Source organism: Pelodiscus sinensis, chromosome 32 (assembly GCF_052426305.1).
Source record: "Pelodiscus sinensis isolate ZL-2025 chromosome 32, ASM5242630v1, whole genome shotgun sequence".
Classification (NCBI taxonomy): domain Eukaryota; kingdom Metazoa; phylum Chordata; order Testudines; family Trionychidae; genus Pelodiscus; species Pelodiscus sinensis.
This window is the reverse complement of record NC_143083.1, coordinates 12,452,797-12,477,781: the sequence shown is the minus strand read 5'-3', so window position 1 is coordinate 12,477,781 and position 24,985 is coordinate 12,452,797. Positions and strand designations below refer to the sequence as shown.

The following is a 24,985-nucleotide window of genomic DNA, read 5'->3' as shown; positions in this document are numbered from 1 at the left end:
GAACTGTGAGAACAAGCGTGTGGGGGGAGGGGTGGGGGGAGAGGGGGCCAGGGCTGCAAAGTTTCTGGAAGTGTCTCCTCCCTTCTCCCCCTTTACTCCTCTCAAGATCTCTCCCCCCCCCCTACATCCCCAGTGTCTCATCTCATCCCAGTAGCCCCCAGCCCTGCCGAGACTGGTCCAAGAGTTTAGAACCTGCCGCGTGTCGCCACAGATCAGCACGCAGAGAAGATGCTCCAAGTTGGGATGACTTTCTATAAAGTCCCCCCCGCCCTTCCTCCTTGGGAGCCCGTTTCTAAGAAACGGCAATTTGGGAAAAAGGAGGGGAGGGGGAGTTCTCGCTTCCCTCCCTCTCTGGCCTGTGTTAGAATTTTGAATCAACAAGTAAGTAGCAACGCCTCGTGTTTCTTCCTCCCCCTTCCCCATTCCCTTTGGCATTTTAGGTCCCTTAGCCCTGGGTGTGTGTGTAGCTGTTTAAAATGCCTCCCAATCTCCCGACGCTTCTACAGAGGATGGGGGGGAGTGAATGGCTTGGAGGGCGGGGGGTGATGTGTATTTTTTTTCTTTTTAAATGTTCTGTCTTTTTTTTTTTCTGCTGCTTTCAAGGACTGGCCACGTTTTCTTTCTCCCCCTCCCCGTCTTTAATAGCCCACCCTTCCCCGCCGCCTTCACGATTTCTTGTTTTCATAAGGCAAACTCCATGCCCCAGCGTTGGCATGTGCAGCACAAACAGTTGTGTGATTGTTAGGGACCCTGGGAAAGTGTGGCTGGCCGTGTGAATAGGGCAGAGCGATTCCGCCAGTCGCTCTTGTTTGAGAAGACTTCTGTTCGCTCAGACGCGATTGTTATGCTAATCGCCGTCCCGCATGCTGTTGAACTTGATGTTGGCTGCTTTTCTTCGGGGCTGCACGTCTTTCCCGGCCCTTGTTTGTGGGAAAATTTTGCTCCGGGGCTCCAGTGTGAAATTAATTAATCGGGGGCCTTTCTCCGGGCTGGAGACACAAAAGGGGAGCGAGACGCACGCGGGGAAACTTACAAAAGCGACCCCCCGTTTCCAGAGTCTCCAGGGAAGCGGCCCCCGCGCTTACCGTAGGGAAAGGCGCACGGGCGAGGGGGGTTAATTCTATCGACACTCTCCGGGGAGCCAGCTGACAGGGCGCTTGGGGGCTTGGTGTTAGGATTTGGGGACTCGGAGTCGGACGCGGAGGAGGTCAGTGCTCTGGAAGTGGGAAGGGCCGGATTTGGCTGGGGATGGATTTGGGGCGTGTGTGTATCCGCGCATCCTGCCACTGAGCCGCCCGCTGTACTCGGCTCCTTGATGGCACACACTCCTGCCCAAAGGAAAGCCCCGGGAACTTTTTTATTAAACACCGAGACGGTTTTACACTCCCCAGGCTGGCCCGGGGAAGTGGGGGGAAGGAGGGCGAACACCGTATCCCGGGTCATTTTTGCACCGTGGCGCTCCGTGGCTGCGCATCCCCTAGCTGTGCATTTCTCAGCAGTATCTACAGAGCAGAGGAACAGCCGTCCTGCACCCGAGGGAAATAGCCTGTTACAATTTGGGGGGGGGGGGTGTTTGCTTGTGTGGGGTTGTTATTTGGCGGTCCGTGAAGGATCGGGCGGACTGAATCTTTCAGGACGAATCGGACTGTCCTTTCTCCGCGCGGGAAATAATTGCAATGAGCCGCAATGGAGGAGGCAGCTAGTCCTTTTTTAGGGAAGTCAGGCTTTTTTTTAGGGGTGGGGACCTTTGTGCCCCAAAGAGGCCAACATGTGAACATCAAATGCCCTTGTGGCCTTTTGTTGCTAAAGCCCCTGATCAGCTACGGGAGAGACCCACCTCTCTTGCTAGATGTACAGTGCATGGCAAGATCTCTCTTTCCAGCCTGACTGGGCAGTTTGGGGACATGTTGACTTGCGACTGCAAGCCTCTTACCGCTGCTTTCTATACGCGGGGTCTGATTCAGTGGATCCTTGTGATGGGTTGGGGGGGTTTTTTAAAATGCAAATCAACCTCCGCAATCCTAGCAAACCTTAATCGAAACAGCTAACATCTCCCTGCAAAGATACCCCCGGGAGCTTCCAAGGAGCTGGGAGGGGTGTTATGTAAACCCGCCTGTAGCTCAGCAGAAGTATTAGCTGCCCACGAGGAGAGAGCTGGAGGCTTAGATTTTTTGGTGAAATTGACACGTTCTCCTCCTACACGCTCGGGCCACCGTTCCGTGTTGATGCTTTCCAGTGGCTCTTAGATGTGGCAACGGAGCCATTAGCTCGTTCCTAACTCTGGGATTCTGCAGGGAGCCGGAGGATAACCTGGCACGTCAGTCGTTTTCAGGCCGCATGTCTCTCCACCAGCAATGCCCCGCACAACAGGGAAACACGCTGGGCTTTCGCCCGCCTCTGCCACCTGACTGTCTTGTAGGCCCTCGCCTATTCCAGCTGTTTTTATTTCCCCGCGATTGTGGGGATGCTCTGGCAGTTTCTGCAGGTAGAATTCCCGGGCTGGTTTTATTTCTGGCTTTGCCCTCTGGAAGCGGTGCGACTTCGGATCAGGGAACTCCTCGGCGGTGCTAAATGCGAGTCTGTCTAGCCGAGTGAAACCGACCTGATTTGGAGAATTACCGTTCTGCCACTGCGTGTGTTCTGAATCCACTTCGGTGGCTTTTCTGGTGTCATTTAAGAAAGAAGCTTTCTCCCAGATCAAGGGCGCTAGAGTTTTTAGCAGAAGACGGTTGGTGACTGGCACGTTTTCTCCGCTTGACCGTAGCTTTTCTGCTCTTTATAATCACCGTAAGTTGCCCGAGAGCTAAGGTTGGTTGTGGTGGGTTTTTTTGGCGGGGGTTGTTTAAAAAATACGTCTGCATTTTTTTAACATTTTTTTTTAGTTTACATCTGTCTCTGAAAGTTAGTCCAAGTTGGAGCACTTGCTTCGTTGTTATTCTAGCAAACTCTCCCCTCCCCACCTCCATCTTTCTCTCTCTCTCTCTCTCTCTCTCTCTCTCTTTTTGCAGGGGGAGGGGTAAGAAAAGGAGACTTCTTCCTTATCTTTGGCTCATATTTGTAAATGCAATGTTGTAAGTTTCCTCTCAAATGTCCTCCAACTACACACACGATTGTGCGTGTGTACCACGTGCACAAACTGCTGTGTGGAAGGGGTGTATGAACCCTGCTCAAAGTTCTGTAATTAACTGAGGCACTTGAAAATTATTTAAAGTTTTTTTTTTTTGTGGTGGAGGGGATGTTTTGAACCACAACAAATAACGGATTCAAAATACCAGGAGGCAGCCCTCTAGTATTTGGTTACAGACAAACATTTTTTTTCTTTGATTTACACGCATTGCATATTTCTAAATATCCCTTAGACTAAACGTCTGTCCCATTTTTTAAAGGTTATATCTCCTTCTTTTATTATGTTGATTTTTTTTGTTCTCATTTATTAGCTAATTGGATAAATTACTTTGTGTGTGTGAGAGAGAGAGAGAGAGAGAGAGAGAGAGAGCTGTGTTTACACCAGGGTCCAATATGGCTGCTGGTGTGAAGGTATCTTGTTTTACAATGACCATGCATGCAATATCTATCTATCTATCTATCTATCTATCTATCTATCTATCTATCTATCTATCTATCTATCTATCTATCTATCTATCTATCGACGCATTGTATATCATATTTGCATGTATGGTCCATATATATAGACACGCGTTGCATAGTGAAACCTTTGAGGGGATATAAATGGATATCATATATAATGGGGATATCAATAATCTGCCCATTTAAATGAAATAGATTTGGATGAAGGGAAACTTATGCAGGTAAGTGTCTAACAGGAAAAGCCCTCTCTTGGCCCGAAGCTTGTGCTTGTACGAATACACATTTTGCTTCGTTGTGATTAATTTCAAAAACCTGCCTGGAAGCTGACTTAAATCCACCTACCAGTCTCCCTCATTGCAGAGAGGAAGGACGGGGAGAGAAGGAAAGGATACCTGGCAGGGACAGTTTTTTTTTTAATCTTTCCTTTCTCCTTGCACCGTTAAGAGCAAATATTGCAGGACGTGGCGGTGTTTGTTTCTTAAGATCCGGGTTAAGCCCTAGGCACACGCAAGCTGGCACACGGGATAGAATTCAGGGGCGAACTCGCTCCATGTGTAGGATGTTTAAAGTCCTGGCGAAAGGACTTAAAGTAAAACTGTGGGGATCTCCCCGCCCGGCTTCATAGAGATTATCTCCCTGTCTCCAGGCACGGAGGGGGGGGGGCCTTAAATTCGGCCCAGAAACTTCCTGGGGCTCTTTGTACCGACCTACAGCTAATAAATGAGCGGAAAAGCCGCAGCGAACCAAATGAAGGGCTGGGATTTTTTTTTAAATTTAGACACCCCCCCTCACACACACACACACACACACACACACACACACACACACACACACACACACACTTCTTGTGGAGAAGTTTACAGCTCTTCGCGCGCTGTGGCTGAGTAGAAGCGGAAATTGTGGCTTCTTTGAGACCGGGTCTTATTTACACGGTGACCAGGTAGCTTAGAATTCGGAATGCGTCTCCGCTCCGGCCCTCAATCTTCGCCCGGGCATGGTTTGGCTCCATACCTGCGATCGGTCTCTTGCATTGCTAGTTATGTGAGTTGCGGGTGGCTTTTTGTGAGTCGGAGATTGGTTTTAACTATCACGCTGGGATTTTCCTCCTCTTTCCCTCCCTCCTTATTAAATAAATCCAGATCTAGGCCAGCCGGGCGTGTATCATGCAGGGCGGAATACCGAGAGCGAGGAATCTAGTTTATTTTACGTGTGAACCCCTCTCTCTCTCCTTCGGTGGGTTCTTGCTTTCCAGGCAGTTTTTTGCGCGGGGTTACTTACATCCAGAAGGCGTCTGCCCCTTTGCTTCTCGGGCGGACGCTGCAAATATTGGTGCGTGGCGACTTGCAACTGAGGGAGGGGGGAGGAATGAAAAGAAGCAGGTTCCCCGTTATGAATGTGTCCCGTTCCCACCTGCTCCGAAATAAGCATTTAAACCCCTTTGGAATTACACAGCAAATGCCAAGGGGAAACGTACTCCGATCTTAGCTGGCTGAAGGAATACCCCTAAAAAGAGAGAGTTGGAAAGGAGAAGAAACATTCTTGAAATCTTCTCCTCCCCCAAAAAAAGGCCCGGCAATATAGAAAGAGCATTTTACCGCGATGACTGAAAAGACGCGCACGGTGGAAGCAATTGTGCCGACGTGGAAACGCACAAATTCAAACCCCCTCTCCGCAGTAAAACGGCTCCGTCGTTTTTATATGGATTTCTCTGCTTTACGCCAAGTCCTGGGAAATATATTTTTAAAAAGCGTTTGCGATAAATCCCACAAAAGGGAAAAAAACTTGAATGGGCACACATGACGCGTTTTTATTAAAACGCATGTGTTGCTTTGTATAGAACACGTACCCACTTTTATCACCCTGCTTGTGTTACACGTATACATAAGACTAGGTCACATAGGGGCACATATATACGTGTTAAATGTGTGTATATATAAGACTAGGTCACATGTAGACAGTTATAACACGCACAGGAAAACATTGTTAAAAAAGTGCGGGCGCTAAGTTTATAACAATTGGGTTGGTGCACGAATTAGGTTCGGGTATCACAAACACGCCACCCGTGTCGCTATAAAATCCCTATCTCCTTTTCTAACAAAATTTTCGGTCTGTTATACGTGCGTTCAATTAGCACACCAAAATGTTGTTAGACAAATACCCCCCCACACGCGCACACAGAAGTGTGTGTGAATTCAGCCTGTACAGACACTTCTGTTTCAATGGTACGGTGTATGATCCACATGACAGTTTATTGTAACTGTGCGTGTCCCTAATTCCATTCCCTGGGATGGGTGTATTTTAAAGGATGTCCATTATTAATATGGGGTCCCCCCCCCTCACATCGTTCTATGGGTGAAAGTCTCGACTCGGAGCTTCTCGGTGTCTCTGGGAACAAAATGTATCCCGTGTCTTGCCCACGGGAGATGCAAACACGTTGGATAGACTTGGGCTCTGGTTAGAATCGCTGGGGTCCGGGGTATGGGTTAAACATGCCCCCCGCTGCCCCCGCAGCCCAGCCGGTGCAAACACGATGCTCCGATCAGAATAGAAACCCTTGTCTCAAACCAAATTCTAACGCCAAACGGGCCTTGGCTGAGACATGCCATCTCCAGCCCAATACAGTAGTTAGAAATATTCGAAAAGGGGGAAATATGTACACGCATGGCCATTTGCACTAGTTCTGTGCGCTGTTTAAGTGTGTGTGTGTGTGTGTAATATCACACACATCCGCCCGCACGCTGTGTATAAGGCATCTTCCATTGTCAAATTATACGCAGTCTCTCCTAGCACCGGGCATGCGACGCACGGTATAAAATAAGATCACCCCCCCCCCCTTATTATATTCCAGTGCATTAAGGTGTATGTCACACACAGCCTCGCGGGGGATAGTTATGCAATTAAAAATGCAACGCCCAACAACCACAAAAAGGCCGGGACGATGGGAGATGATCCATCTCTCGCTTTCTCTCCCGCACACCCAGATCATCTTTCACATTTCCCCCCCAAAATTGTTATTTTGGAGTATTTTGTTTAATGTCAGCGGAATGGAACACGCCGACTGTGTGCGTGTACACAGACACCCACGTGTCCCTGAGACATAATGATATATTTAAATTCTGCAAATGCATTGGGTGGGGAGGAGGGAGGAATAATAAGCTAACTAAATAAACAGTTACCTGGGCAACATCTGTCTCTCTCTCTTTCTCTCTCTCTCCAGTGCTGTTTGCCTTTTAAAAATAAATCTGGCACTAATAAGTAATAAGTTCTGTGGGGTAGGCAGTAAAACTTACTTAAAAAAAAAGAAATCGTGTCTGCCACATCAAGTCTTTGAAAATGGAGAAAGGGATCGACTCCGAATTAACACACCGGGGTCACTTTCTCTTATATTACACTAGCAAGAGCTGTAGAGCTACCGTAGGAGCCTTCGTCCAGAGTGGGATTCTATTACGGTTGACTCGTTTGCAAGCCGGGTCGGTGTATGGGCCAACAGCTGTTTCAGGGGTAGTCTTCATTGCCCATGCCGAACTCAAACCAGTATTTGTATGGCAGAAGCTTGCGTTTCAGTACCCTGGACAGCACGCGATCCGTTCCCATTCATTCCCCGAGCGAGTGCGATGGGCGCCGACCGGGCATGACGCCGAATTGTAACATTCTGAGTCCAGACATGTAGTTCAGAAAGCTCCGCTCATCCGTTTATTCGATGTGTTCCCTGCTCTGTGTTTTTTTTTTAAGACTAAATAACTCTGGGAGTTGATTTAACTGCGGGGAGGAGGGATCTTTGGGAATTATTTAAAAAATGTGATTCCCGAGTGGAAAAATGAACCGGGTCACGGTGAAAGGGGGGTGGGGGGGATGCTACGGACCTTGGCTTTTCTTCGGTACCCCCAAAGTCTTTGCTCTAAGGGATTCCTCTGCGTATCCTACTTGGAGCCCGTTCCTCCTCCCGCTACAATTTGCACCTGTCCGATCCTGAGAACAGACCCTAAAGAAGAGTCCTTAGCACGGAATAAATGACATAGGCCGCTGACGTCAATGCGAGCAGGATCGGAGCCATAATGGGGGGAGGTGTATTTTGGGGGAGAACCAAGTGGATTCCTCTTAATGATGAAACAGTAGCGTGAAGCAGCCGCGTGATTCTTAATGGGCCATCCCTGCGTGCCAGGAGGCAGGTAACTAACAGCAGCGTGTTAATCGCCTCGATCCAAGTCAGTTGTGCTGTTGGCTAAACAGGCAGGGCCGCTGTCCGGTGTGAACAACACCTTGAAAGCGACAGAAGCCGGGAGAAAGCTGGGGACCCCGAATTCTGTTAGATCGGAGCATTCTCCGGGGGAGGGGGGTGCTTGCATTCGGGAATCCAAGGGACAGACGAAGCTTGATTTTTCCAAAGATCCACGCCATCTCCACGCACCCAAAAGCCTCTTCCCTCCCCCCAAACCCTCCTGCTTCCTCCCGGCTCGACTCTGAATCATTCACACCAGAAATGATCCTCATGGGAGGGGGGGAAGCACCCCTGGAAAGGCCTTTGGCGTAGGACAGTTCAGCAGAGGAGGCTTATAAACAGCCTGTGCGGAATATCGCCGCAGGGGTGCAATATTCATGGCTCTATCAGGGCTCGTCTTCCGACTTCTCAGCTAATTAGAGGCCGGCCGCCTGGGTGAAATATACAGGCGCTGGTTGGCTGGGGTGGAGCCAGCCTTTACGAAGGCAGGTCGGAGTCAGGGAATTGGGAAGGGGGAGGGGTCTTAATTGATGCGCTGCGCGTTGGGTTGATTTCAATCGGATGAAGAAGACAAAAAAAAGCTTCCAAGGGTTTCTCTAGAAATAGGTGGAAAGCTCACGGATTTGCACCGGGGAGGGGTTGGAGCTGCCTACGTCAGCTGACTGCGGCAGGCCAATGGCAGGGGGCGGGAGGCTGGCAAAAATAACAAGCCAGGCCAGAGGACTATTTAGGAGGCTGGGAGATGGATAAGTTACCAGCGCAGCCGGTGTTTGCGTGGGGGGGGGGGGGGGGTGTCTGCATGACAGGGATGGTTGGTTTGATTGTTTATGGGGGGGGGGGTAATGCCTTTCTTTACTGAGGGGCGCTGGCTGCCCAGCCATGAGATCTGAGTTCCCTTGATGTCCAGGCGAGACAGGGCAGGGACCATCATAGAATCATAGAACTGGAAGGGACCTGGATAGGGCATCCAGTTGAATCTCCTGTCCCCTCAGGGCAGGACCGAGCACCCAATCTAGATCATCCCTTAGAGATGTCTATTGAACCTGCTCTTAAATATCCCCACGGATGGAGATTCCACAACCTCCCCTGGGCAACTTATCCCAGTGTTTCACCATCCTAACAGTCAGGAAGTTTTCCCTAATGTCCAACCTAAACCTCCCTTGCTGCAATTTAAGCCCCTTGCTTCTTGTCCCGTCCTCAGAGGCCACGGAAAATCATTTTTCTCCCTCCTCCTTGTGACACCCTTTTAGATACTGGAAAACTGCTCTCCTGTCCCCTCTCAGTCCTTCCTTTTTTAAACTAAATAAGCCCAGTTCTTCCAGCCTTCCCCCATAGCTCATGTTTTCTAGGCCTTTAACCATTTGTGTTGCTCTTCTCTGGACCCTCTCCAATTTCTCCACATCTTTCTTGAAATGTGGTGCCCAGAACTGGACATAATACTCCAACTGAGGCCTAATCAGCGCAGAGCAGAGCGGAAGAATGACTTCTTGTGTCTTGCTCACAACCCTCCTGTTAATGCAGCTCAGAATCGGGTTTGCTTTTATGGATACAGTGTCACACTGTTGACTCATATTTAGCTCGTGGTCCACTATAACCCCTAGATCCCTTTCTGCAGTGCTCCTTCCTAAACAGTCACTATCCATTCCGTATGTGTGAAACGGATTTTTCCTTTCTAAGTGGAGCACTTTGCATTTGTCCTTATTAAACTTCATCCTATTAACCTCAGACTATTTCACTAGTTTGTCCAGATCATTTTGAATTATGACCTTCTCCTCCAAAGCACTTGCAACCCCTCCCAGCTCAGAATTATCCGCAAACGTAATAAGTGCCCTCTCTATTCCATCATCTAAATCGCTGATGAGGGTATTGAACAGAACCGGTCCCAAAACAGACCCCTGTGCAACCGCACTTGTTATGCCCTTGCAGCATGATGACGAACTATTAATAACTACTCTCTTATCCAACCAGTTATGCACCCACCATACAATAGCCCCATCTAGGTTTTATTACCCTAGTTTATTGATAAGAAGGTCACGCGAGACTGTATCCATAGGGAGCAGGCTTCCCCCGACATGCTCTCTCCCCCCCTTGGCCTGGTTCTGAAACCCTCTAGGAGTCTCCTAGCTCCTTGGTGAGTCTGTTGAGAAGGGGGAATGTAATGGGGAGATGTATCTTCTAGGCAATGGCTCAACACGGCTGCCTGGTTCCATGCACAGGTGTGGACATGCTAAGGCAACATTAAAATCCTTAACACAAAGGCTCGCTAGGTGCGGGGAGGGAGATTAGAAGTTTCCCTGGGATTGCCTCAAGGCTGCAGCAGGCTGGGAGTCCTTCTGAAGCCTCTGATTCTGGCTTTTCCTCAGTGATGCGGGGGTCCAGAGCACGTTTTTCTGACCCCGCCCCCAGCCTAATCCTTCTACTTTGCAAGAATGTGTCCAGCAGGATGTCCCCCCTAGGGTATGTCTAGATTACACGCCTCTGCCGACAGAGGCATGTAAAATAGGCTACCCGACTTAGTCAATGAAGCCGGGATTTAAATATCTCCGGCCTCATTGAAATAAAAATGGCTGCCGCGCTGTGCCGGCTCAGCTGATCATCGGCACAACGCATGAGTCAAGACACAGATTGGTTGACAAGGGAAGCCTTTGTCGACTGCTCCCTTATACCTCGTGGAATGAGCTTTACAGGACTGGTCGACAAAGACTTCCCTTGTTGACCGATCCGCATCTTGACTGCACCAACGATCAGCTGAGCCGGCACAGAGTGGCGGCCATTTTTATTTTAATGAAGCTGGGGATATTTAAATTCTGGCTTCATCGATTATATCGGATAGCCTATTTTACATGCCTCTGTCGGCAGAGGCGTGTAATCTAGACATACCCCTACTGTAGAGAGCAGGACCAGGCTTTGGAAGTGCCCTCCCTGCCCTTTCAGGAGGGGAAATTATTTCAAAATAGTTATTTCAAAATAACTCGCGTAGTTATTGGGAAATAGTCATTTAGGGTATGTCTACACTACAGTGATAGAAATGTAGCCATGTAAGTCTGGTGCAGCTGAAACAAAATACAGGACTATGTAGCACTTTAAAGACTAACAAGATGGTTTATTAGATGATGGTTTATTAGATTTATTACACTACAGAGGTTTTTTTTGGGAAAAACCGCCATTTTTCTGAAAAACTTCAATTACCTCCACATTGAAATCATGTTTTTTCAAAAGAAAATCGAAAGAATAGAGGGGTTTTCCCGGCATTGGTAGACCTCTTTCTATGAGGAAGAAGCCTTTTTCCAAAAGAGCTCTTTCACAAAAAGGTGTGTGTGGATAGGGAAGAGGGAGTTCTTTTGGAAGAAGAGGAAAGAGGAAAAAGCACAGGTGCTCTGGTGGCCGCTCCATCCATAGTAATCACAGTTTAAATGTGAAAGAGCATCCATTCAGTGTGGATGCTGTCTTTTGAAAAAGCAGATTGCTTTTTTGATGCATTTTGGCAGTATGGGCATGCTCTTTTGGAAGAAGTTTTTTTGGAAGATCTCTTCCGGAAAAGTTTCTTCCAAAAGAAGTCTGCAGTCTAGACATTGGGGAGTTGTTATTTCGACATAACAATTCCCCAAATAATTATCTCACAAGAATTATTTTGGGAGTTAATAACTATGGGTATGTCTACATTACAGGACAAAGTCCAATGAAGATACACATTAATTGCATAGCCGAAGTCGATGTCGCTGAACTCAACTTTTGGCGTTGACCACAGTGCAGGAAGTCGAAGGGCAAACACTTTCCCTTTGACTTCCCTTACTCCTCGTGGAAGCAAGGCTACCGGCTTCGACCGGAGTGCCCCTCTCTGTTCGAATCAGCCTGTTTTCACTAGATCCACTCATTCGAACCCTGGAAGATCGACAGCAGCAGCGTTCATCTTCTCTGTAGTGTAGAGCTACTTTGAAATAACAATTTCCGGAGTTATTATTCCAAAATAGTTATATCAGGAGCTATGCTGAAATAATAACACCAAATCCAACAATTTTGAAATAGCACTATTCCTCTTCAGAAGCAGAAGTTATTTCAAAATAATGGTTTGGTAGTGTGAATGCTCACCTTGTTATTTCAAAAGAATGGGAGTTATTTTGAACTAACTCCCTAGAGTAGACATGCCCCACGTGTCCAAGGGTGCTTCTACACTGCACCCTTAGCTCGAAATAAGATACACAATTTGCATAGTGCAAATTGTGTATCTTATTTCAATTCTTTTTTGAAAGTGACTATTTCAAAATTTGGCACATCTACACAGCACCAAATTTCAAAATAAAGCACTATTTTGAGACGTCCCTTGTGCAATGAGGTTTACAGGGATGCTGAAATAGCACATCCACTGTATTTTGCAATAGACACGGGGTAGCTATTTTGGGATACCTCGGATATCCCGAAATAGCATTGCATTGTAGACATACCCTAAGACATCGAATACCCCTAAAGTCCAATATGACAGGAATTAGTTAAGACTTGCCCTTGCTTTACCAATGCAGTCACGGTGCCATAGACAAACTATGAGGAAAAGCAGCAAACTCTTTCCATACAGATGTGAAGCCTCTTTGATTTCATGGTGTCCCCCAGGCCTAATTTTGTTTTTTTTATTTTAAAGTTATCCCCACTGTGGGAGGTCTGCTAGGATCCCCACTGGCTTTTGCTGATGTGTCAATTTCACACACACCCCTAGACAGTGAGGACAATCGGGAAGGAGTCAGATCATGTTTAGGAAAAGTTTTAAGCTTATTTTCTTCCCTTTTTTTCTAACAAGGCTCAAAGAGTCCTGAGTCATTGGCCTTGCTGTGGCTAGACCAGGACAAAGGGGGTTCACGACAAGGCTACAAGGGGTCCTTAATGCATTGGCTCTGCCCTCTGAGGGTACATCTCCACTACAAAGACGACTGATGCTGCCACTGTCGATCTTCCAGGGTTGGAATGAGCGGGTCTAGTGAAGACAGGCTAATTCGAACAGAGAGGGGCTCTCCAGGCCGTGATGGTAGCCCTGCTTCCATGAGGAGTAAGGGAAGTCGAAGGGAGGGTGTTTTCCCTTCGACTTCCTGCACTGTGGACAGCACCAAAAGTTGAGTTCAGCGACCTGGACTTCAGCTACTCAATTGACATCGCTGAATTTGGTTATCTTCTCCTGTAGTGGAGATATATCATGTGGGGCTACCTGCTTCCCCCTGAAGTCAAAGGGAGTTGTTCCATTGACATCAATGGGAGTTGTTCCATTGACATCAATGGGAGTCGTTCCATTGACATCAATGGGATGCACCAGGGGCAATATTTGGCGTTATTTCCATGTATCAGATTCAGCCCCTGCTTACATGCTATGGCTGAATCGGAGCCAGGGCACCTTGAAAGAATGAAGCTAAAACTCTGCTCCCGTATGAATTGCAGCATCTTCTGGGGAGAGGTTGCACTCTGGTGGGCATGACCAGGCTTCAGGGAGGCCAGGCCACTCTCCCTCTGTGTGTGGCTAGATGGGAGAGGGGCACTGACTTCAATATCTGGTAGCTTGAGGCTTTGGTGGAGAAATGTAGACACCCCCCTCTACAGGGTGCACAGCAAGCCGGGTGCTTTCCAAGAGACAGAGTCTCAGTGGATTCCAATGGCTTGGAGATAGGCATGGCAGGGTGAGTGTTGTTCCCCCTTACAACAGCCCCATTTCTTTACAGAAGTTTGCCTCTGATCAGAAATTGGCCTGAAATGCCCACTCTTCCGGATCCGGTCATCATTTACTTTGACTTCGCCCACAGGGTCTCCTCCAGTAGTTCTGGCATGAAGCCAGTAGCTCCTGCTAGGGCCAGAATTTGGAGTTGCCCCAAGTTGGCAAATTTCACCCCCGGTTTCAGCAGGAAGTGTTGCAAAGCTGAGGCCGAAGTGGACAACTCCGTGCTTTTCAAGAGGCAGTTTCAGGCTTTTAGGTGTCTGCAGGGTCCTAAACCACCAGGTTTATTAATTGTAAAACTGAAATTTCCGGGTAACAAAGGCTGAAGGAGAAAGCCATTCGTGTTTTTAAAAGATTTTTTTTCTATTTTTAATCGGACCTGTTGAATTTATTTTTTATTCACAATAAATCAAAGTAGATGTATTGCATGTGGAATAGTGCACTATATGCTAGCACATATATATTCCACGCCAGGCATCTGAGGAAGTGAGTTTTACCCACAAAAGCCCAAATAAATCAGACGTAAGAATGGCCATATTGGGTCAGACCAAAGGTCCATCTAGCCCAGTGTCCTGTCTTCCAACAGTGGCCGATGCCAGGTGCCCCAGAGGGAGTGAACAGAATAGATAATCATCAACTGATCTTTCCTGTTGCCCATTCCCAGCCTCTGACAAACAGAGGCTAGAGACACCATTCCACCCATCCTGTCTACTAAGTATTGCTGGACCTAACCTGCATGAATGTATCTAGCTCTTTTCTGAACTCTGTTCAAGTCCTGGTCTTCATAACATCCTCTGGCGAGGAGTTCCACAGGTTGACTGTGCCTTGTGAGAATAAACACTTCCTTTTGTTTGTTTTAAACCTGCTACCTGTTCCTTTCATTTGGTGACCCTTAGTTCTTATATTATGGGAACAAGCAAATAACTTTTCCTTACTCACTTTCTCCACACCAATCATGATGTTATAGATCTCTGTCCTATCCCCCTTTAATCTCCTCTTTTCTAAGCTGGAAAGTCCCCCAAATCTGGGGCATACAGCTGTTGACAAGGTCTTTATGGCCACGTGCTGTTTCTTCCATCAATGCACACGCAGGTGTACGTGTCACACATCTGTGGATGTTGCACGGGTGTCTGCTCACACACACTTGCATCGCACCGCTCCTATGCATCCGCCTGCCTCCCAGGGAGAGCCGATTGGGTGCATGAACTTGGGAGCAGGCGGCCGGGTTCATGCAAGTAATTGGCCAAGCAAGGAGCCTGCTCGTCTTGCATGATGCTCGCAGCCGCCGAGAGTTTCCGGGGCAGGCGGCCCCGGGAGCCGAAAGGCGCCGGGTCCCAGCCCCTGGGCCCGAGTTGGTTTCGTGCCGCGTGGGGTGGGATTGCTTCCCCCCCTCCCCGCACCCCCATGGCCGCAGCGCTGGGAATCTCCAGGACGGAGCGTGGGCTCCCAGGTTTGCTTGCACGCCGGGTTCTCGCGGGGGCTGGCGTGGGCGCTGGGTATGGGGAGGTCCTATCCCGGGGGGTCCAGCGTCGGGGAGAAGGCAGCCCCGAGGGGCGCGTCCCCTGAAGGTTGGGGGGGGGGGGCTCGGTTTGTGTTGTCCCCCGCCCCGTGCAGTTTATACGAGGGATGTACCGCAAAGCAGGACTGAGCCGCGACGGGTCCCGGGCGACACCGGGCAGGGGGGCCGCGCGTAGGGCACCTTTGGGGGAGGCCAGAAAGAAACCCCAGCCCGCGGCCGCCCCCCACTTTCCGCGCTGCGGTGTGGGACCCCCGACTGGAGCGGCCCGCGGGCCAGCTAGCATGGGGAGGGGGGAGTTTCCTTCCCACGCGCCGGGGCAAAAGGAGGCTGGAGGGCGAATCACTCTGCGATGTCCCGGCCCGAGAGGAGCCGCCGCGAAACCCGCTCCAAACGCGCGTCAGACCCTTGCGCCTGCGGGGCGACGGGGTGCGCCCGGCTGCGCTGGCCCTGCCCGCTGCCCAGCGCTCGCCTGATTGGCACAACCGTGGGCAGGGGCCCAGGAGAAACTCAGGCGCCGCTTGCCAGAGGCTGAGGCCAGGCCGGGACGGAGGAGAGTCTGTGCCAGCAAATGGCTGGCGGGTGCGCCGTGCCCACCTCTCCAAGAGGCCCAAGGACTGTCCATGCAGCCTTGCCTAGCGGATCCCTCTCTAGGCCTCCCGGACCTGCCCTCACTCCTCCCCCGCCTCGCGTTTGTGTCACTCGTGTGCCGGGGCATCTGTGCAGGCCTCCTAGAGTGCCTCAAGCCATTGGGTTAACACGATGTCCCACTCAGCAGCTGCCCGGAAAATCCCCTTAACTCTGACCTACAGCATGTGCTTCCCCTTCTGCATTTGCCAGCATCCGCGCTGTGGGTGTATCCCAGCTCCGGCCCATGTGTTCCTTCTTCTCAGGATAACTTCCCCTCAAGCAGCTCGACTAAAAAGCCACCCGGGGTACTTCACCGGGGGGAGGCAGGGGGAACCCAGCCTGGCGTCTTCCGGCTCTCACCAGACCTGAACGCGTTATCCAGCGACCTCCATCGGCCCACGGCCAGACCTATAGCTTGATCTAAAAGTCCTCCTCCCCCTTCCGCGCGTATCTGTCTCTTCCCTCTGCCCCCAAAAGACCCCCCGCTTGCTAAATCCCTAACCCCCTTTCAGAAAAGCTGACAAGAGTGAGAGGCCCCGTGCTGGTGTTTGGGCAGACACCGGCGCAGAAATCAATGGCACGCGGAGGTCTGCAGAAGCGCTAACAAATGCGGCGGGTGGAAGGGAAGGGTTCTCACAAGGCAACGCGTTTGAATCCTTCTCCCTTTAGAAAAGGGTTGCGATAAATAACACAGGGCGCGCGGCTCGCTTGTAGGAAGAAAGCGGCGGCTAAGCCCAGCGCTTAGAACCTAGCCACGTTTCAAAATAAGGCGCGATTTTCAGACATCGCTTCCCCCTCTGTGGCACTAGGGCTACCAGGATGCCGAAATAGCTATTTCGAGACCTATCTCGAAACAGGGGCGGAGCTCAAAAGACGCAGGATAGCTATTTCGGGATCCTTCTGGTAGGCCGAAATAGCCGCGCGTCTAGACGCGTCTTAAGACGTTTTCCTGCCGCCATTAGGAGCCGACTTTCCAACCCAATGTGGCAGGTGCCTTCTCCTCCAGCTGCCAATTTTCTGCGGATGTAAATTTCCTAGGAAGCGGACCAGGAGTTTCTAAAATCTCTGGCACTAAACGGGTAAATCCCTAACCCGCGCAGGAGTAGCGGGCCAAAATAGAGCGTGTAGCGAGTAAAATATTACCGGAGCGTTGTGTACCGACTAAAGCGGGGGGCTTGTAACTTTTATGGCGGAGACAACTTCTTGAGAAACGCGACTGAGGTTAGCGGAGAGATTAGAAAATCTCCGGCGCGAAAGAGACTGAAACGAGGAAATAAAACAAAAGGCGCCAGTCGCTGGGGGAGGAAGCTTGCTTGCAGGGGTTTCTGGTATTTGAATACCCCCTTGAGAAAAGAAGGGGCAATTGCTTTTTTTGAGGGGGGGACTCTATGTTATTCGGGGAGCTGCAATATTTTTAAGGGTAAAATACATTCAGCCAGGGGAGGGGGAAATCAAGATAAAAGCGGGGGGGGGGGGGGAGAGATCATTTAAAAGACCAGTGGAAAATGTGGAAATCGGCCTCCCTTGAAAGTGATCTGTGTGGAATCAGGCATCCCGAGTCCCGCGTGTCCAGGAACACCGCGTGGGAACATTTGGGTGAGCCAGGGACAATTGGTACCAGCAGGGAAGCAAACAGAGGGTCTGGGAACCAGGGCATTCTCCTGGGGAACAAATTTCTGAGCCGCGCGGTTAGATTTGCTTTCAAAGCCGATTTCCCTTTTATCTAGTTATTTTTTGGGTCCTTGGGCGGTAGCTCCTCGACCCCCCTCCTCCTCTCCTTCCCGCGGGATGCCAAAAGGGGACGCGAAGAGAGGGGGCTCGAACCCGCAGCGCTGGCTACAGGGAACGGCGCGGGTTCGGGACCCACGCGAGTTCCGCGCAGGGGGCGGTCGCGTGCGTAGAGTCACCGCGGAATCCGATCCCTCGCACAGGGCTTCTCTGGTTCTTTAGGGCTGCTCCCGGGCCTGGCTGCCATGGATGCGAAACGGCCTCCGTGTGTGTGTGTTGGCATGTGCACCCCGCAGCGAACAAAGCCGCAGCCCTCGGCTCGCTCCCCGCGCACCCAGCGCCCGAGAGACCGCTTCCCTCTCCCGGCAACTCCCAACCCCCCCAGGACTTTCCTCGCCCCCTTTCCTCGAGAACACACAGATGCAAACGCAGCGGCGCCCTTCCTGAAAACGCGAGCCCCGCCAGCGCCCGGACGCGAGGGAGAGCCTGTTTTCTGCGCGCCTGAAAAATCACCCGAGTCCTCGGATTCGAAATTGCTGAGCTATTGGGGTTGGAGGAGGTAGAGGTCGGGGAGGGGGTCAGATGCTTTCCCCTCTGAGAAGGGGCCTGTCTTGCGGCGACACAGGGCAAGACGCGCGATTTCCTGTGTTAAAACCCAGGTAACAACCCAGGCCCCCAAATACGGACCCTGCGCCCCAGTACAGATACTGCTCCACCGCCGGCTGATTTCTGCTCTCCGCCCTCCTCCCCCCACTCGCACACTCCCCAGGACAATGGCACGGGGGGACCCCGAGGTCACAGAGAGCGGAATCTGGCCCCCAAATATTTCTTAGCCGAGGGCCCCTCGGAGAGGGAACAGGGAGCGATTCGATTTCGACTCAGGGAGTAGAATTTTCAGGGAGATGGTGCATGTGAGTGTGTGCAGGGATGCGGTGTGTAGGTGTGTGTGTAGGGGTGTGTGTGTGTGTGTGTGTGTGTGTAGGGGTGTGTGTGTGTGTGTGTGTGTAGGGATGCTGTGTGTAGGGATGTGTGTGTGGGGGGAGTGTGTGTGTGCAGGGATGCGGTGTGTAGCGATGTGTGTGTGGGGGAAGTGTGTGTGTGCAGGGATGCGGTGTGTAGGTGTGTGTGTGTGTGTAGGGATGTGTGTGTGTGTGTGTAGGGATGCTGTGTGTAGGGATGTGTGTGAGTGTGTGTAGGTGTGTGTGTAGGGGTGTGTGTGTGTGTGTGTGTAGGGATGTGTGTGTGTGTGTGTAGGGATGCTGTGTGTAGGGATGTGTGTGAGTGGGGGTGTGTGTGTTGTGTGTAGGGATGTGTATGTGGAGAGGTGTGTATGTGTAGGTGTGTGTGTGTGTGTGTGTGTAGGGATGTGTGTGTGTGCGTGTGTGTAGGGATGGTGTGTGTAGGGATGTGTGTGTGTGTAGGGATGCTGTGTGTAGGGATGCGTGTGCGTGTGTGTAGAGATGCTGTGTGTAGGGATGCGTGTGCGTGTGTGTAGGGATGCTGTGTGTGGGGGGGGATGCTGTGTGTAGGGATGTGTGTGTGTGTAGGGATGCTGTGTGTAGGGATGCGTGTGCGTGTGTGTAGGGATGCTGTGTGTAGGGATGTGTGTGTGTGTAGGGATGCTGTGTGTAGGGATGCGTGTGCGTGTGTGTAGGGATGCTGTGTGTGTGTGGGGGGGTGCTGTGTGTAGGGATGTGTGTTGAACTATTTCTGAGTAAAAGTTGCGGGATCCCCTGTCCCAAAATCGTGTGCACGCCCGCGCGCGTGTGTAAAGTGTTGGCGTTGCAAATCGGTTTCATGTTAATACGCGACGTAGGTCCCCAAATCTGAGGCCCAGAGGCCGGTGGGGCGGCGGGGAGCTGCCCCCTCATTCGTGCTGCGGCCCCGCCCTTGGTCTAAAAGTCCCGTTTCGACCCTTTCCAAGGTGCGTAAAGCAGAGGCCGGGCAGCGGCTCCGTGTGGACACGTCCTTGCGCCGGATCGGTCCCCGGGTCTCGAAGCCTTCGGTGCCGGGGGCGCTTTCTGAGCGGCGGAGCTGTTGTGTTGGGGAAGGGGGGGGGAGGCCACCCAGGGCCCCTCCCTGGTATCCCCCGGACTGCCACTCGCGCAGCCGGCGAAGCAGCAAGCATGTCTAATGGCGCTGACATCACCCCGGCCCGGGGGCCTGACCTCTGCCCCGACTGGCTGGCCCCGCACCCGGCCTGCCTTGGCGCGCAGGGCGGCCCAGCCCAGAAAGTCTGGCTTTGTCCCCGGCAGCCGCCCCTTTGCCCCCCCTCCCCCTTAGCCTCAGACTTGCTCCGTCCCCTTGTCTCCCACCCCTCCCCCCAGCCCTGGGCACTTCGGCGGCTTCCCAGGGAGACCGGGGCTCAAGTTTAGAGGGAGACCAGGCTGCGCGGGGGAGCCGATTCCTTGGGGAGGAGGCGCTTCCCCGCCTAGAGCCCACCCAGCTCTCCCCATAGACACCCACCCAGCTCCTCCACTCTCCAAGCCGAGCCGGAGCCAGGCGGAACCCCCCCGCCCCCCCGGAGCCGCCGAAGGTACTTGTCTCGCCTCTCCTTCCCCTGCGGCTAAGGGGGCCGGGTCTTTGCGCTGCGATGGGGCTGGCCGGGGCGGAGTGGATCCGCTTGTGTATCCCCCCCCCCTCCGTAGTTCGGTCTCTGCTCCTTTCCCCCCCAAAAAACTGGGCCCTGGGAGCAGTTTATACGGGGAGGGTGTTTTCTTTGCCCTTTTGGGGGGGGAGGGGCAGGAGGAGAAAACCCTGGAGGGTCCCTGGGGGGGCGGGGCAGGCAGGAGGAGAAAACCCTGGAGGGTCCCGGGGGGGGGGGCAGGAGGAGAAAACCCTGGAGGGTCCCGGGGGGGGGGGCAGGAGGAGAAAACCCTGGAGGGTCCCTGGGGGGGGCGGGGCAGGCAGGAGGAGAAAACCCTGGAGGGTCCCGGGGGGGGGGGGGGGCAGGAGGAGAAAACCCTGGAGGGTCCCGGGGGGGGGGCAGGAGGAGAAAACCCTGGAGGGTCCCTTTCAGATGAATATTTTTGTGGTCACCACCGGAGTGCTCATGACTCAGCCTTTCTCCTGTCCTGCCATTTGCAGCAAGTACCCCAGCCCAGGGAGAGGGGCTGGAAAGTGCATTTGGGGGTGAGAAGGAGGCAGTTTCTGTAGGGAGAAGGGAGAGTTTGAGCCGGTTCCTCGAAATAAACGCCTATTCCCCTCCCCACCCTTGCCTGTGGTGTTGGCTGTGACTGTTGCATGAGGTTGCCTGGATTTGTGTGTTGCATTGTGTGTGTGTGTGTGGGGGGGTGTTTCAACGTACACAGGCATTAACAATCATGCCTCGATTGTATCTCTCTCATGCTAGGGAGGTGGCCTAGGGAACCCTCCCCCCCCCCCCATCTAAAAGGATTTGGGTTTTATTTTGAACTGGGCTGAGTGTGTGAATCAGGCAGCTCCTGTGTGCGCAGGCGTCTGGTGTGCGTGGAGAGGTGGAGGCCTATTTTGAAAAGACTGGGTTGGTTTTTGTCTTTGGTTATCTAGCTGTATGAGTGTATGTGATATCATAAAGCTAGAGAACCGAATGTAAAAACTGATTCACTATTCTCCGCGACTTCCTACCATCTGAGAGCTCGCCCTGTACTTCCAGGGGGGAGTGGATTGCCACACGCCACCAGCCTCTCTGAATTATTGGCAGCTGTCTAAAGGAAGTGCATGCATCTTTTGCAAAGGAGATTTAAAGGGACATATGCTGTGTCTATTCTGCTGAAATTTCAGCAGGTTTTTGTCTTTAATCATTTTTTACTGAGGCCCAGAGAAAGCATCTGTTTGTCTGGTGATTCTGCCTATGCCAGTCCAGTGGTCCCTGGGCCAGCTACAGATTTCAACAGCTTCTTTTTTCCACGGTGGTTTTAATCTTCACATTGATCAGTAAATATTGTCATTGGGGACGAACAGAGATAACGATAATGGAGCCTGCTTAGAAGGGACCTTGAGCCAAATGTCATTTGTGGAGAAGTAGACAGAAAGTTCCTTAAATGTGTCGCAACAAGCTCACTGTAATGTAGAGTTAACGCACGAAGTCTGAGGTCTATCTCTTTTGGGAGGCCCAGAAAGTCAATTTCACTAGAAGAAAGGTCCATGGCTTGTCTGTGCCTAAATGGATTTTACAGTGTTGTTCGTAGCAACACCCGACTAAAGTCTGAGATGCACATGCCATTCTAAACCCCTCTCGTCGTTGCTGGTCCGCCTGTCCTGCTTCCCTATTGTTGATATTTCAAAATATTTCATCGACCCTCCTGGCCATTGCCGCTCTGTGGCATGATTCTTATTTTATTACCATGACAAAGGAGGCTGGCTCTGTTGTCCCAGGTGTAGAGGCATCTCTGGGAGCTTTACAAATGCAGCAGGACTGAGTGCGAGCTGGGTTTGTGTGGGTGGTTTGCAGGCTGATGTGGTTCAAAGCCCGCAGTACGCCTTAGGTCGGCCCTGGTAGCAGGGCCGGACCGAGCCATTGCGGCGCCCGGGGCAGACAGTTTAATTGCGCCCCACGTTGGGGGAGGGCGCATGCACAGCCCTGCCTCCACCCAGCGCGTGGGGGACGGTGCGCAGAGCTGGTGGCAGCAGGATGCACGTGCTGGGACCGACTCGGCCCAGCTACAGCCGCTGGCGCGCAGCCCGGGACCGTCTGGCTGAGCCTGGCCATGCAGGGCCGCACGGCTGCTGGGGGAAGGGCGCTGGAGGCCGGCGCTGCGGGGGTTAACGTGGCCCCCGCCCCAGGTGGCCGCTGCAGGGTGGACACTGGGAGTTGCTGCAGCCTGTGATCCAGGAGCCGGGCGCGTGGCGCCTGATGGCAGGTATAAGGGGTGCTACATGCCCCTTACAGCTGCCATCAAACACCCCCCTAGGTTGGCGCCCCGGGCAGCTGTCCGGCTAGCCCATGCCTTAATCCGGCCCTGCCTGGCAGTGGGCAGTGGCAGGTTGTCCAAGTGAAGGCAGCAGTGTATTTTAAGGCCAAGTGCCAATATTATCTATTATTTGCAGTGATAGTGCCTCGCTACTCCCATCATGGACCTGGGCCGCACTGTACCAGGCACGGTCCAGATGCAGCCAGCCACTGCTTCTAAATCGTGTTGCCAACTTTTCCCAGGCCAGCGCTAAAAATTTCCCAAATCTGATGAAAAATTTCCAGATTATTTTGTATATGTTACAAAGGCTATTTTATGTACAGTTAATTCATTGATTGTATTACTTTTATTTTGATATATATATAATTATTCACTCGAAATATACAACAATCATTTTGATGATTACATGATGCTCCCTATAATTAAAAATAGAATTTTATTCAAGCTGAACTTTTCAGCCCAAAATGATGGAGGGTAAGAGTCGCGGGACAATGCTGACCCACTGAGAGCAGTTTTTGATACATTTGAATCGTCTGCAAATTTTTGTTCCAAAGGAATGAGAAAATGAACAGAAATGTTAATTGCATTGAAAATTTCCCAGGATTTAACAGAAATTTAAAGAAAATTCCCAATTTCCCATTTTGACATATTTTACTCAAAAATTCCCAGAATTCGGGAAATTTCCCAGGATATAGGAGCACTGCAGCCAGCGCCCATGAGCATCCCATGGGGCTGGGTCCAGGGGTAAAGTGAAGCCCAGGCTTAAAGGATTAGCAGGACGGGAGCCGAATTATGCAGCTTAAGCAATGGCCATGTGGTGCCGTGTGGTGCCAGCTCGTGAGTACTAGGGTGCGGGGCCTTATGCAAAAATCTTGCCTGCGTTCACCAATAGGGGATGGGCACCTATTTCATTTTGACCCTGGGCAGTAAGGGGTGGGAGGAATCATTTATTTGAAAGCATCCAATGACTCCCTACAATTTCCAGCCCCTTTAAGCCCATTTGCCCCTCTGCAGAGCCCAGCTGCTGTTTATCGCGTGCCTGCTTTGTTACTCCGAGGCCTCTTTTCTCTCCCCCTCCTTAAACCGATACCCAAGTACCTGTGGGAAGCGAGGCCAAGGCAAGCGCTGGGAGGGATTGCAGCTCACCAGTGCCCGAGGACCCGCAGTGGGAGGGGAAAGTGGATGTTTCCTCGCTCTGAGCGTGCTTGGAGGGGGTCAGAGGCCGGGCACTGGGGCAGCCGCTTGCTGGCTGGGGCCTGGCAGTGTGTAGCGAGTGGGTCTTCCCAAGTCACTGGCCACCTACTGCCCGTCGAGGCTGCAGAGTGTCCACCGCCAGCGTGGAATCGCCACCACGCCCTCCTCAGGCTGGCCCCGGCCTCCAGTCTGGACCTGATCCCTTCCCCTCCTCTGGGACTCTGCCCCCTTTTTGTCAGGCCATGAGCGTGGCACTCTCAGCTTCCCATCACGTGGCACTCTCTGCCTCCTATCGCGTGGCACTCTCTGCTTCCCATCAGCGTGGCACTCTCTGCCTCCTATCGCATGGCACTCTCTGCTTCTCATCAGCATGCACTCTCTGCCTCCTATTGCGTGGTACTCTCTGCTTCCCATCACGTGGCACTCTATGCCTCCTATCGCATGGCACTCTCTACTTCCCATCAGCGTGGCACTCTCTGCCTCCTATCGCGTGGCACTCTCTGCTTCCCATCAGCATGGCACTCTCTGCCTCCTATCGCGTGGCACTCTCTGCTTCCCATCACGTGGCACTCTCTGCCTCCTATCGTGTGGCACTCTCTGCTTCCCATCACGTGGCACTCTCTGCCTCCTATCGCGTGGCACTCTCTGCTTCCCATCAGCGTGGCACTCTCTGCCTCCTATCGCGTGGCACTCTCTGCTTCCCATCACGTGGCACTCTCTTTCTCCTATCGTGTGGCACTCTCTGCCTCCTATCGCGTGGCACTCTCTGCTTCCCATCACGTGGCACTCTCTGCCTCCCATCCATTTGGCACTCTCTGCCTTCCATCCACGTGGCACTCTCTGCCTCCCATCCATTTGGCACTCTCTGTTTCCCATTGCGTGGCACTCTCTACTTCCCATCACGTGACACTCTCTGCTTCTCATCCACGTGGCGCTCTCTGCTTCCCATGCACATGGCACTCTCTGCCTCCCATCCGCGTGGCTCTCTCTGCTTCCCATGCACATGGCACTCTCTGCCTCCCATCCGCGTGGCTCTCTCTGCTTCCCATGCACATGGCACTCTCTGCCTCCCATCCACGTGGCTCTCTCTGCTTCCATCTGATTCACTTCCCCTTTCCAGACCCTCGCTTCAGAACCTCCCACGCCAGCTCCCTCCTTTCCTCCCTCAGGCCACCATGTTCAGCATCTCTCTTTATACTGCACCATGGGCCCTGCGCACCAGAGTAACTCAGGGCTTAATTTGGGCCAGGGCTTTCCAGGGCTGAGCTCTGGCACCTCAGTGCTGGGCAGTTCATAACCACGGCACCTCTGTGCCTAGCACCTGGTACCTCTGGCCTTGCTGCATCAGTTAGGAAAGTTTTAAACCATGGCTTACGCGCCAGCACTGCTCTCTTTACCCATTTAAGCACTGAAGTAACTGCAGGGGCATCCAAGGAGCCCCTCCGGAGTTGCACTGGTGGAACCTGGCCTCTCTCCTCTCCTCACTTGGGTTTGCACTTGTAAAGCTCGCCCTAGGTTTCCATGAAGGC

General features: G+C 52.1%; 1 long non-coding RNA gene across 2 annotated transcripts in view; it reads left to right on the top strand.

Moving 5' to 3' along the window:
• The first annotated feature begins 988 nt into the window (after positions 1 to 988).
• LOC102461580 (uncharacterized) overlaps positions 989 to 24,985 on the top strand; it is a 109,189-nt gene continuing 85,192 nt past the window's right edge. For both annotated transcript variants that reach the window (XR_016348213.1, XR_012896697.2), the window contains exon 1: positions 989 to 1,207. This is a non-coding gene — a long non-coding RNA (uncharacterized LOC102461580). The remainder of the gene's footprint in view (positions 1,208 to 24,985) is intronic.